The sequence below is a fragment of the Rhamphochromis sp. 'chilingali' genome, assembly GCF_963969265.1.
Source record: "Rhamphochromis sp. 'chilingali' genome assembly, chromosome: 20".
Taxonomy (NCBI): domain Eukaryota; kingdom Metazoa; phylum Chordata; class Actinopteri; order Cichliformes; family Cichlidae; genus Rhamphochromis; species Rhamphochromis sp. 'chilingali'.
The window spans coordinates 23,375,108-23,389,249 of record NC_137947.1 but is presented as its reverse complement, the minus strand read 5'-3'; positions in this window follow the sequence as shown (position 1 = coordinate 23,389,249).

Here is a 14,142-nt window from a genome sequence, read left to right as displayed (position 1 = left end):
AAGATAAAACCGCTGAATTATTATTGTATGAGTTATAATTAAATACTGCGAAAATGTATTTTGTTACTATAAAAACAGAAGCTTTAAGATTTAGATTTTTGTTCCGCATTTCTGTCTCTTCTCTGTGGATGAGTTAATCAAACCTATTTAATCCACATACTTCACCAAATCTGAATATAAAAGGTTTCTTTCAATACACATTTAATCCGGAACCTTTTGTTAAGTGATGTTAACACACTTAATAGAAATGTCAGCTACAGAAACGGTGGTTATAATGTGACACGTTATTGGCCCCAGTGGGGAAATTGTCTTTTGACTTAGACCCCCTTCAGGGAGGTCAGAGGTCAAACTTTTATGGCAGCGGCCTCAGAGCTGGAAGGGATTCACTGTTGTTGCTCAAGGAAACTTCAGCAGAGCAGATAGGCTTAGACTCAGGTCCTCTGAGTCATGAGCACTTTTAAAATGACCCTCAAAATAATTACGGACAAAATGTGCAGCAAATGATGACTCTTTGATTTTGTTGGCAATTTGAAAGGTTTTGTGTGGCCATGAGGAAGACAAAATACAGAACTAATATATTGAAACAAAGGATCGCATTAATGTAACCAGTTAATAATTCACCCCACTTGTTGACTGCAACGGTTGGTAGCTGTCCTAACAAGTGTGTTAGACAGCTGGGTTTTACATTACTGATACACTGCCACTGTAATGTGGAGTCTAAATCAGACAGCAGAAAAAAATATCAATTGCATACACAATTACATCTTTCTTCTCATATGCACAGAAACAAGAAAAAAAAAGTTAAATCTTTATTTAAGCATCCATATGTTTTGAATGAAGTCATAATCATTAAAAGTTATTATTACATTTTGCATACAGGTCTGAATTCTTTTCAGGGTCTAGTCTTTTTGATTGAGTTTAGTATATATATTTTTAGTGGATACATAGTGTACACCATATGGTTCACATCTAACAAGTAAATGATCCCTTTATTGATCCTGAGGAGACACAAATCCCTCGGTGGTTACATCAGGAAGGACATCCTAAGTAAAAATCTGTCAAATAAAATATACTGCACTACCTGCTGAGGTGGCTCTTTCTGAATAGGACAAGAGCCGAAAGTAACTTTACTGGATCTAAACTGTCAGACTCAGTTAATAGTTAGCGAAGAGGACATACTCTTCCCTCTCTTCTTGTTATAGTTGACATCAGACTGTTCATCAGTGCACACAAAAGAGTCACGTGAAATGGGAAGAACATATTTCAGAATGAAATTCCTCTTTCATAATTTGAAAACCACCTTTAAAAAATGAATGCAAACATGTGTCACTGTCAGGAAGAGGAGAAGCTGGAAAAAAAAATGAAAAATAGAAACATTATCCTTCACCTTTGATAAGTTTTACCAAACGATTTTGTGTTTTTAAGTATAAATATAATGCATGGCCTGAATATTATTTGTATGCATTTAAAAATGATATGGATGTCAACATAAATCATTCTCAAAGAAATCTTTGTTATTTTATGAAAATATTTTTAAATTGCGTAACTGGTATTATATTTAAAATAAATCTCCAATGTTTTATGAATGAGGGAAGTTTTGGCCTTCTTTTAACTATAACATTGATATTGATAGAATCTGAGATACTTACTGGCATAAATTTTTTTTAGAATACTTGCCCAGGTCGGACACAGAGATTAAAGTTCATCGTCAGTGTGGTGGTGGTTTGTATAAAAACGTCCTCCTTCTTCATTGCTTACCCAAAATAAACATAGCTAGTTGCAACAAAATCAAAATGCAAAGATTCTAACTATTTCTGATGTTGGTAATGATTAATATGTAGGAGCAAAAAAATGCAATACATATTTGGGATTATAATTAGTTTGGCTGAATAAATTATTTTGTGTTGTGAAACTATAACTTCTAAAATACTGAAAAGCATATTTGGACTTTGGAATAAATGCTGAATACTGAATAAATACTAGTAAAAAAAACCATCAACATTGATAGAGTGAGACCATTTGATATACTTTGTTTTAGAATGCATCTTTATGTTTTGTTTAGCTATTTTTCTCTTTTAGTTTACAGCACTTTGAGCTCAATCGCAGTGTTAACATTATTGATGAACCCATTGATTTCACCTTCTCCTCGGCCATTATGCATTTTTGGTGTATCAGGTGTGTCCCATAAAACAGGATAAAACTGTAGGGGGTCTGGCGAGTGAGGAGGAGGAGGGGGGCGGCGGGGTGCGCGGTGTTTAGTTACGGTCAAAAACGAGAAAGAGAGAGACATGGCGAGGGGAGTACGAGCATTAATGCACTCCCTGTGTGCTGGACGTGTACTATTACAAAACACACGCTCTCACACACACATAAGCACACTGCGGGTGCCTTTTGCTCAAGTAAAAGGTCACCTGGCAGACCGAGTCCTGACTTCCATCCTGAGACCTGAGACAAGGAGAGGCATATCAGGAAATAAAGTTCAGTTAGAGGAAACCACTACACTTTTTCACTTCAGTAACACACAATTAAACGGTACAAAGTGAAAACAGGAACACTATACCTTAAATCCCCTTTTCAGCACTTCCAAAAGATATACAGTACAATGGGTTTTAAAGCACTACAGGATTCCTGTTTAATGTAGATTTCTAAGAAAGCATATAGGCAATATTTCACTATGTTGTTAATTATGTTGTTGATTATTGTGCAATTACACACGAGTCACCACTAATGCATTAAGTAATATGTCATAAACCAGTTATGCACAGAGGACATGATTTAAAGAGTTGGTTTGAAAACTAAAAGAACTTATTTTAGGAGGTTTCAGTCTCTTTGTTTCACTGAGACGGAGGAAACGGTTGTAGTACTAATGTATATGAGTGTGCACACTACAGGGTTAAAGAAGGCTCACCTGGGCTTTTTGCCCCTACTGTAAATTCCAAGATAGAGGACAGACACAGGCTATTCTGATCGCATTAGGTTCACTCCGATAGTTTTTCCAGCTATTGTCACTTGACACCATTCCATTAAATCTGTCCAGCTAAAAGATTAACAGCACCATTCTTTATGCTTTCACTGGGTGTTCACTCTGAACGCCAAAGGGCAGGTTAAATCATGCACAAGATTTTCATAGTGTGCTGTGTTTTACGTTCAGCCTATCTAGCCTTTTTACTTGATGTTATATCAGCTAGCAGTGCACGGTGACACAGATAAATTATAGTAAAACAAGTTCATTAATCACAGCCCAGCTTTTCTGTTTTGTTAGTAGTAACCAGCTTGTATTATGATCAAACCTGTGTGTGTCTTTTTTAGTCCAGTAATAATTAAATGGTACTTTTATTCATTATTCATTTAAATTTAAAATACATTTACATTTGTGAGATGAGAACTTCTGTGGGTAGATGCAGGCTATGCTGCCGAGTCCATTAGTACACTCTGACTTTAGATAGCCGTTCTTATCATTATGATGCACATGATCACTAAATTTTAATGGTACAAAGTTGAAGACTTTCTTATACATTGCTTTGCATACGTTACTTTATGTAACTGTTATGAATGGCCAAGACATCAGTATAGGACAAATTCTGCATATTATTCTAGTGTATTCAGTCTCATCTGACAGCTAACCGTAAGACAACTGCCATTCTGAGAGAACTTTGTATCAACTTAAATAAATGATCTGACTTCGGTAGCTTTGAACTTTACCAGCATGAATGTGGGTTGCACATATAAGATAATCTGCCTGACAAGATAGTCTGGCACTCTCTCCAATTTTTAAAAGTAAAAATTATTGTTAGTTTTCTTTTTGTTGGTGTATTTTAACTGAATTTTGTACATTGCCCAATTTGCTGTAATTTGAATCATGTTTTCCTGAATATTGCACAGAAAAGGATGACAACTAACACAAAAATGAGTGAGTGAAAGAAGTGAAGATGGGTCTTGACACAGGAACAATGTTATGCTTTGTTCAAAAAACTATTTGTTGCTTTAAGGGATTAAAGGTTGTGCAACTTATTCACATCCTGCTCAGAGTCTGTCTGTTCCAAGTCAGGAGCAGGAACTTCCTTCTAATTTCGGTCAGTCAGTATTAGTGTTGATTGTGCACACTAGACCTGTATGTCTAAGTGTGTACAGTGCAGGTTTGTCTGTTTCCAATGAAACGCAGTAACGGGTTCAACCTGCCAGACTGTTGACTCACCTTACAGTATGCATGAACATGCTTTGATGTTGGCACTGTGCAGAAATATGAAGGAACTTTTCAGAAACTGCTAAAAACAATTTGCATATGAGTAATGGTGCACAGTACATTATAGCATGTAATTTGCAGGTTATAGTTTTAATATTAGTTGCTCTTACTTCATATCATTTCTGTAAATGTAACCACAAACTTAAGCATGGTTACAAAGAAGAGAGAAACAAGAAAAAACAAAAGACAGCTTGTTGCTTCTAATATGCTTTCCATGCACCAGAGAAGGAGAGCTTCTCAAAGTTTCACTAAAACACTCATTGCCACGGATTCACTCCACTCAGTACTGTGCAGATTTGTCGGAAGAGTAACAAAACCTCAGAACAGAAGTGATGAAGGGTAACTATTTGACTCTCTTCAAAATTTAGGGGAAACGACTGGAGCAAAAGGCCTGGAAATCATGACCGCTGCTGCCACCTAGCGATCAGTATGTGTAACCGCATACTGATCAACATAATAGACCATAAAACCAGTGCGCAAACTGGATACTCCAGCAGATGGGCTGAAGCGCAATAAGCAGGTAAAAGCATAACAGCAAAATGAGGAGTACTGGGTACTTCTAACAAAGTACCTATATAATAATAACTAACAGTTAGGTGAAAACTGTGAAAACAATGACACGTCTTCATCAAGGTCGACAGGTGAAATCATTCATGCACCCATCTGTGTTTGCACAGACTAGGAAAAGTAAGTATCGTTTGTCCTATTTTGCATAACTGTCAAACACACAGGAAACCAAAAGTTGCATGAGCAAACATTAAGACAAACATGAGTAAGACAGCATGAATGACCAACAGTAGTTTTACAATGATACCTGTAGTTAACTACACATTTCAATAATATGTTTGTTTGTGGCTATATTGAACTTTTTTAAAATATATTTTCAAGCATGCTATGCGGCTAAATATGTAACTAGAGCCCAAGTATGACGTTTACTTTTAGGTTAAGTTAAACAGATTGAGCTCATGGGCGTGGTGTCTTACTGCTGCACAGAGATACACTGTTTTGTGATAACTTAGAGTTATTTTGAAACATGGGCAATGTAATAGTAAGGGGTGATGCTTCACAATGACAGGCACATTTTGACTGGTAGAACAATGGTTTTCAAACCCACATGTCTGTACAAAAAACGGAGGAAGACATAGAACTACAGCTTTCTGATTCTCTATCCAGCCTTCCCCTTGTTTCTCATCTCTCCACTCTCTTCCCCATCTGCCCAGTTCTTCCTAATAACTTACACTAGACTGGTCCCCGAGCTGTGGACTCATCTTGTTGTGATTTTTTCCCTCACCCACAGCAGTGGCAGCTGCTTGAAGTCGTTTTTGCTTTGTTGCCGTTAACTTGCTGCTTGATTAGCTCCTCCGCTGCACATCAAACGTCCCTGGGTTTCAGCCAAAGCAATTTTGTAGTGCGAAATGCAGAAAACATGCCACGGGTATAATTTCACTACACAATAAGAGGTAGACGTAGATGGGGGGTATGTGTCAGTGACCTTAAAGCTTCTGTATACATCATTTGTAATTTATTGCACACTTGACTTGACACACACACACGTGTAACTACTGGAATGGATCTGGAAGCCATGAATGCCATTAGCAGCTTGAATAGGCCGCAAGAAATGCTGCATGTGCTTTAAAGTAAATGCATAAAGTTCGATGGTGGAAAGCTTTACATGTGATACATTTTTAGTGAAAGTATGCTGGATCATTTAATACCTTTTGTTTCCATCCCATGGTTTATCTACAATTGTCATCTCATGAATAAAAGGAGTGAGCTCATGATGACACCTTGTGGTTAAAGTTGGCATCTCGTAGCAATTCATTTTCTGCATAATGACTCCTATCCATACAACAGCTAATCTGGAGCATCTCATTCCTATCTTATTCCCACAGGTCCATTTAAACTCAAACCAGGAAAGGGAAACAGGACATCCTACTGTAGATATTACCATGTGATTACATGGTACATGGATGCCAATTAACAATTGCAGCAACGGCCATAAACTTTGGCTTTATAAGATCACAAACTGACTCTAATATTGCTATTTGCAAAATATATTGATTGAACCCATCCTGCCAATACATTAACGCCCATAATAAAATCTGGTTTCATGGCAATTTGATCTTAAGATAAAAAAAAAAAAATACACTTCCACTTCCTTACACACAACCAAAGGAAAGAACAGTTTATGTGACAAAATAAACATATAACACTTTAAATGTTTTCGGAAGTATTTTTCCTGTTTGTTCGTTTTTGTCAGGGGTATGATAGTCAGCTGAATGGAAATCTGACTGCTACAAGACATGCGCCAGTGTTGCATGCTGAAGTAGAAAAGATCATGCAGCTGCCTTATAAAGCTATTCCCAGGCAAAGAATCCCTCCAGGCAACTTCATGAATGTTCCCAGTAATGCAAATGGAAGCAGTTTAGAGTTTTCACTCCACGAATGTTTTTTCTGGTGGATGAATCACTAGATGGCAGTATAACATAATGAGACAGCTAGCAAGTATATAAAGTTACAAGACGCTGATGCACTCATAGAAGATGGTGTGTATATATATATATATTTTTCTCACTCATTCACATTTGAATGAATGAATGAATGAATGTGAGGAAGTGCTATCTTAATCCCAGAGCAAACACTATCAAACATCTCACTCATCTCTCCTCCCTGGGGGGTAACCAATATGCTAGAGAGGATTACATCAGGGAAATCAGAAGAGTGCACATTTGCGCATCGCCCACTGACACTGTCACACCAAGAACAGACACCACTGGGTTAAGCCAATTGACCATTTACATGGCTCTCAGCCTCTCCCTTTGGCCTCACTCGATTTTCTCCAACTGTTCACGTTCAGTTCTGATGCTGTTTGCAAATGTGTGTGTGTGTGTGTGTGTGTGTGTGTGTGTGTGTGTGTGTGTGTGTGTGTGTGTGTGTGTGTGTGTGTGTGTGCATAAAAGCAGTCAGAGAGAAGATACGGAAACTAAAGGTAAATATTTGATGATGGAGTAAAGAAGAGAGCATATTGCTATATCTGTTGACAGATCAATACCCAGTCAGTTTAAATAGTTTTTTGAATGAATGATTTTGGTTCATTCTTTAGCTGAACCAAAATCACTGAATTTCCTTAAAAATGTGAACTTGTGAAGGGTTTTTGCTGTTTCGAACTGTAACTGCTCCTGCTTCATCCACCTCCACAGACGTACATTAGGTCTCTGAGCTCTGAACACTTGGCCATGTTTTCTTTCTCCTCTCTGTCTCTTATGGGAGCTATGCAGCTGCTGTTGCTTGATGAACTGGACTGAGTGAAGGGAGTGCAGAGGACAAGGCCGGTGTATGCATCAATAATGCATGTGTTTTGGAGGCCACCTCAGGACAGAGGCCGTTTTTAAAAAGGGCGCTTTAAAGGTGCTCCACAACCGAGTCCTGTACAGGAAGTTATTAAAAATAGAAAAAGTGGTTAAACAAAACAGCCAGCTTCAGCTGAGGGCCTCTACCACATGAGCCAGTTATTAACAACCAAGGTTCATGTTACACGAACATCTTAACTAAATGCTCTCTTAGATGATAAACTGTGAAGGATAAATTTGAAACAGGAATTTAAATGAAATTTCTTTTCTCCTTTTTTGTTTTTGTTTTTGTTTGCAGATGCTTAAGCTCCCCCCCATCTGTACCAAGTAATACCTTTCAGCTGGAATCCTAATGTGTGTTACAGAAGGTGGAAAGTGTAAAATGATAAGTATACATGCAGTCATGCAGTATGTAGTTATATTTGAATACAGAATGTAGTTTTGTTTGTTTGCCTAAATTTATGTATGTTACATTTTTTTAATTCACATTTCAATTAATATTCTATGGACTCTCTGATATAGACAAAGTACATGCTCTTAAAAGGTACATTTAAAGTCGACTGATCCAAAGTGCATTTTTTACTCCAGGCTCTATTTGCTAATATGTCTATAAATGTTGGATGTATCGCCATCTAACTGGTTGAACTATAAATCAACTCTAGTGACCCCAGATAAAGGTTGCTTATACACTAACGTCAACTTGAAATCCAGCCGAAACCGCTTTAGGATATATGAGTGAGTGCAAAATGGGAAAGTGAAAGTGATCGCTTATGGCATGCAACATGGTGGGATGCACTTCTCCTCTTGCAAGGATTTAATGGCAGATTCAGGCCTGGTTGCCATAAGCATTTCACTGTCCCTTTACAGTGAACCCTTCTCTGTTGCATACTTTCTGTCCCCCCCCCCCCCCCCCCCCCCTCACCACCACCACCACCAGCACCTCCTGCTCTCCACAATAGGGGAGTTAAACTCTAAAAGGCCTCGCTCCAGCGGACACCATTATTCTCCCCTCTCTGTGACCATCACTACCAGTTCCCCTATTTCTCACAGACTGGTCAGTCATTTGGCTCCTTGCCAGTCTCTGTAAAATTCTGGGTATCAGTTTTGAAAAATTAACTAGGGATTGGTGATTCCATTACAGTCCCTGGCATCTGAATCCTTGAGCATTAAATGCAGTGTTCCAACATTGTTTGACTTTCATGCTATTAAACTTTAAAGACTGCATCCTGTACAGTGTATATACACTATGTGTGGGGATGATGTGACTTCACTGGCCTGCAGGGATGTTCATGCCTACCATGACATCAACTAGAGCACAAGGAAGGTGCACTGATGGGGCAGTTTGCCTTTCTGATGTATACTGATAATAAAATTGTTGTAACAAGAGACATCTTGTTACAAAAATTCCAACACAACTTTTACATCAACAATTAAGACATAAAGCACTGCAGCAGTTGTGATAAACTTTGTTTAAATTCAAGAGAACCTTGAATTTTGGTGCCTTTTTTCTTCTTCTTTGGAGGTGCTTGACAAAAAGGTAACCAAAGCTTGGGGTTATTTTTTTATTTTATTTCACACGATTCCTCTAGATGGCAGTCAAGGAACACGTTTGGCCCTCCGCTCAGCTCTTCCTGGCCACCGCTTTCCACTCACAGTATGGACTTTTCCTCTGGTCGGCTGTTTGAGAGGGGGTCGTTGGCATCCAGGGTAAACCTTTCCAAAGCTTTGTAAATGGAGGTTAAATTGATAAGGACACCCAGGCATCAGTCAATCCCCGACCTTTTGTTCAGTACATGGGCACAAAAAGGAGGCGTGTCACCGGGCAAGCTTTACTAAAGCTGATGCTTTTATCGTATTTCACATATTAGTCACATATGCTAATCATTTATTGCTCAGTATATATTTGTATAACTATAGCCTCTTTGCGCAGACTCTTGTGAGCTGATGTCTCTGTTTCAAAAGCAGATATAGGTTATATAGGACACGGCATAGTCGGGTCAGCGTTACCATTTTATTCTTTTAGCTTTATTTCGTCAGAAATACCCCAAACACTTTGAGCTCATCAGAGTAGACCCAGCATCTTTAACTTAGATATCAGCTTTTAGATATACAGTGTCCCTTTGACTAAATTGCTTTCTCGTCATTGCTGGTTTTGGAGCACTAAACAAAAACACATGCCAGAATTGTTTTTGTTTTGATTAGCTTTTGAGAGATGTGCGTCAAAAAGACAAACCGTTTAGTTTAGCCTATGATGTAAAGTGCCTTGTGTGGCATTAGGCCGAAATAGAACCTCGTTTACGGTTAAAAGGGACAGATATTTTTTTCATGCATTGCCATCCCAAAACCTTAGTGGTTAAAGAAAAGGTTGGGAGTGTCGGCCTATGAAGTGTCTAAGCACAGCGGAACCGGGTGTCTGTGTCCAGGTTCATTCAGTGCTTTCAGCGGCCGACCAGTGGGCAGGAGCTCCAGCTGACAGACAATAGCCTTCAGCATCAGACCAGGGAACAATCACCAATTCATGGAAGGAAGGGGGTGGGGGGGAGTAAAGAGGGATGTGTCACCGAAATGTACCAAGACCGAGAGTACATACGGGAGGGAGTGTGTTTCACAAGTTTCTTGCGAAAAAATAAATAAAACTAAAAATCCAGTATTATCATTATTATGATTTTAACCAAGCACGAATGAGGGGCAATTTAACCCTTCGGTGTGCTGAAAGACAAAATAAACCAACTCACCCCCTCTTTAATTTGTGGCACATGATGTGTATAATGTCTGTACGTTCACGGCGCATTTCCCATTGCATGCATCAGTGCCGTGTCGTACCATGCTAAGAAGGCCTGAGAACGGCGGTAGAAAACACAGGTGCTGGGGCTCCATTTAAGCTGCTCAGCCCTCTGTCCACTCGGTGTGCACAAGCCGAGAGATCACAGCCTGCACCCAGCGCCCCCACCCCAACACGCACATACAAACAGCTCCATACGTGCCGGGCGTATGTACACGCGCGAGAGGAGTGGGATGGGGTGGGGGGGCTCATATTCGCTTGAGTAAGCTAGATTTGGGTTGCTGTCATGTTATGCTTGTTTTAAAAAGATGAGGCTTGTGCTATAGAAGCCTACACTAATAAGCATTAGACTGGAGTATTTCTTGACACCCTCTCGCCTCACATGCACACTCACTCCTCCCAACCTGACTGTGAAAGAGAGAGTATGAGCCCATCTGCCCCCCAGTAGCCTTCAAATTTAAAAAAAGAAAAGAAAAGAAAGAAAGGGGTGGGGAACCTTTTATCATTTCTTCTACCTTGTGTGACCTCCAATTTACAATTTAATGCTCAAAAACTTTTTTCCTTTTAATGTTGCTCTCAATTAAAAAGTGTGTGCGTGTAATAAATGACTTGCATGAAGGAAACTGTGTGTGTGTGTGTGTGTGTGTGTGTGTGTGTGTGTGTGTGTGTGTGTGTGTGTGTGTGTGTGTGTGTGTGTGTGTGTGTGTGTGTGTGTGTGTGTGTAATGAGGTTTGGGGGGTCGATCAGTTTGCAACAAGCAGCAGGTGCATGGCGCCGGCATTAGTGAAATCAGCACAATTTACGTGCACAGACGCATTTTATCAAAACTACACCATATCAAAATGTCTCGTCAGACCTGCCTGCTTTTAACCACGCAAAATTATAAAACCATCGATCTCATTCACCTATAACCTAATAGCAATACAACTGAATTAGCTGGGGGGTTTTTTTTTAAATTACTTCTTATCTATCATAACACATTTGTTAATGCTTACATGTATAGGTATTTCTTGTAATCTGTCTATTAAAATGTTTGGAAGGATAGTTGTGTTGAACTGTGATGGTAAGGTGAAAAAACAACGTGTAATCAATGCAGACTCAAAGCATTTGGCCTCTGCAGAGATGGCTAATTGCAGCTAATATTTCACATAAAGACCCGGAAAAAAAGAGAACAGTAGTTCTCCGTCTAAAACACTGAATGGCAGGTCACGGTCATACAACTATAAATTACCACTCGGTCAAGAGGAATGCTGGGAGCCCTGCTTCTTACCTACTGAAGAAAGGAGGCACAGAAAGTTTAGTCCAAAGGCCCCGTTCATTCCTGCACTGACAGCCGTGCGGCTGAGGCTATAGGAAAACTGGTGCTCTTTGGCTGCTGCATGAATACACACCAATAGAAAAGTTGTGTTCAGTTAACCGGTGAAATCCGAGAAAAAACGGGGCAGGGCAAGTATTTCTCACCGCCAACTCCGGTCTAATAGTCCCCTCCTTCCTCTGGTCCCCTATAGTTGCGTTGACAGTGTCTGCATTAACTTCTTTGTACACGATGTTATAGTTGAGAACGAAGGGAAAGTTCAACTCTGACCTCTAAGCGGATCATCGCGACGCAAACAACCATCAGTTCAAACACGAATCAATTGTATTTTGTTCAGAAGAGAACCCGCTTTGCTTCTCTCCCTGTAAAGGCACTTCAAATCTGGAAGCGATCAAAAAAATAATCGTCTTTACGTTGTCGACTTTCATGCCAATCTTTTCTATTTCCTTTTTTTTGACAGACGCAGTATTTTTCCCCACATAAATGCAAATCGACTCCAGGAAGCGAAAAGAAAGGGTGAAAAAACATGTGAATCCCCATTGTTGCCGCACTTGTCTCACATTCTCGTTTACTCTCATGTAAGTATCACACACAGAGATTACTCCTCGTTAAGTTCTTTTGTCTTGTGATCCATATTTGAGTTGACAGATCACGAACAAGAGCTCCCCCACTGTTAATGACCCCAGTGAGCAACAGATAGACTCGCACTTCCAGATCTTTTTCTTTCTTTCTTTTTTTTTCCTGCCGCTCCTCTGGCCTACATATGTTTGCAGCTAGAACAATTCTGTATCTGTTTACATGGCTCTCATTTACATTGTTTAACATGCTCTAATGGAAAACTCACTGAGATTTAATTAATATTGACTTGTTTGTCTGTTGCTCCTATAACACTATACCGTTCAATTATGATGATAGGGCTCTAACACACGATTTGCTGGAGTATTTACTGCAAAGCCTTATAAATATTCTCGTGGTGATTAAAACTGCAAGTATAAGGGCTACGAAGGAGTGTAACCGGCGACTGTAAAGTTTGCATCCTTAGCTCACTTAAAAAAAGAAAAAAAACTACTTCAAAAAACGCTTGTATTTCTTTTTAAGTAAGTTAAGTTTATGTGCATAAAACAGCGTTTTCCAGGGCCGTGGGTTTAATGAACGTAATTTTGCGCAAATGAAGCCCATTCATCGCTTGTTTTATATTCATGTGTCCCTATCTGTGGCTCCATCTCTCAGATACAGCCCTAATCCTCGTGTCCTCCTTTGCCGATAAAAATGCTCTTCAGTTTACGATTAATTTAATCTCAATCATAGCCGGGACTTGTCGCAGCCAATAAAACTTGTGGAGTGCGTAAATGGAGAGGCGGGGGGTGCGTGATAAGGTCTGGTGGAGCGGCGGTGCCATGTCCCCACGGTGCTCTTGATAGGGCCTATCTGTCTCTTGCAGGCCGATTTAAGAACCGGAATGGGTTTAAAATATGATACAGATTTACTTCATCTACGATCGACTGCCAGTGAGTGCGGCTGGAGATGCTTTGTTTTAGCCAAGCGGGGAACTGAGCCTTGCGTTTGTCTGCGTCATGTCCTCGGTTACTTCAGGATCACAGACCTATTGAGTCGAATGGCGGAGGCTTTTGACACTACACTTGTTTTAGGTCCTGCTTGGTTTCTGTCTGGTGGGGACTTTTGCAGGTAGATAGCTTTATGTGGTCACTTCATCCAGTGGTCTGATTACATTTACTCAGTGTGTAAAAAACAAAACAAAAAACAACATAACATAGCCCATAACTTTTTTCAAGCCAAATTTCACATTTAGTGGAGAGAATTTCATTAAGTCCAACAAATATCTCAAAAAACTGCTTTTATGATTTTTACAATCCCCTTGTCATTGCTTTTCTAAATAAAGTCATTAGAAAAACACATTGAAGTAGTTCCATTGGGAGCGTTTGTGGTGTCTTGGTCTGTATTCAAAATTTAAATACCTCCTCACATTTTCCGTGGGCACACTCATGATCATTTGTATATAGGCTTTCACTTTTTCTTTTCTTCTTCTTCTTCTTTTTTTTCTTTCTTTCTTTCTTTCTTTCTTTCTTTCTTTCTTTCTTTCTTTCTTTCTTTCTTTCTTTCTTTCTTTTTTTTTTTTTTACAAAAAAAGTAATAAAAAGGAAAGAAATAAAATATCCTGGTAGTGATCTGCGAATCATCTGTAACACCACAGGTAATAACGGGTGCTGGAAAAAGGAAACTTTAGTTCTCTTTTTAAAATCAGACAGAAATCTGTCATGATTAAATAAATGGAAGTTTACACTGCTGGAGTCCTCTTCGCAGGTTTTATGCCAGTGTTCAGTTTCTGAAAGTCCTGCGGTTTCTCCGTACCAAACAGTGGCTACTGTCCTACTTTCTGTTACTAAAGACACCACCGCAGCACTCACAGACTCGATTCGTATCACAGAGTTGC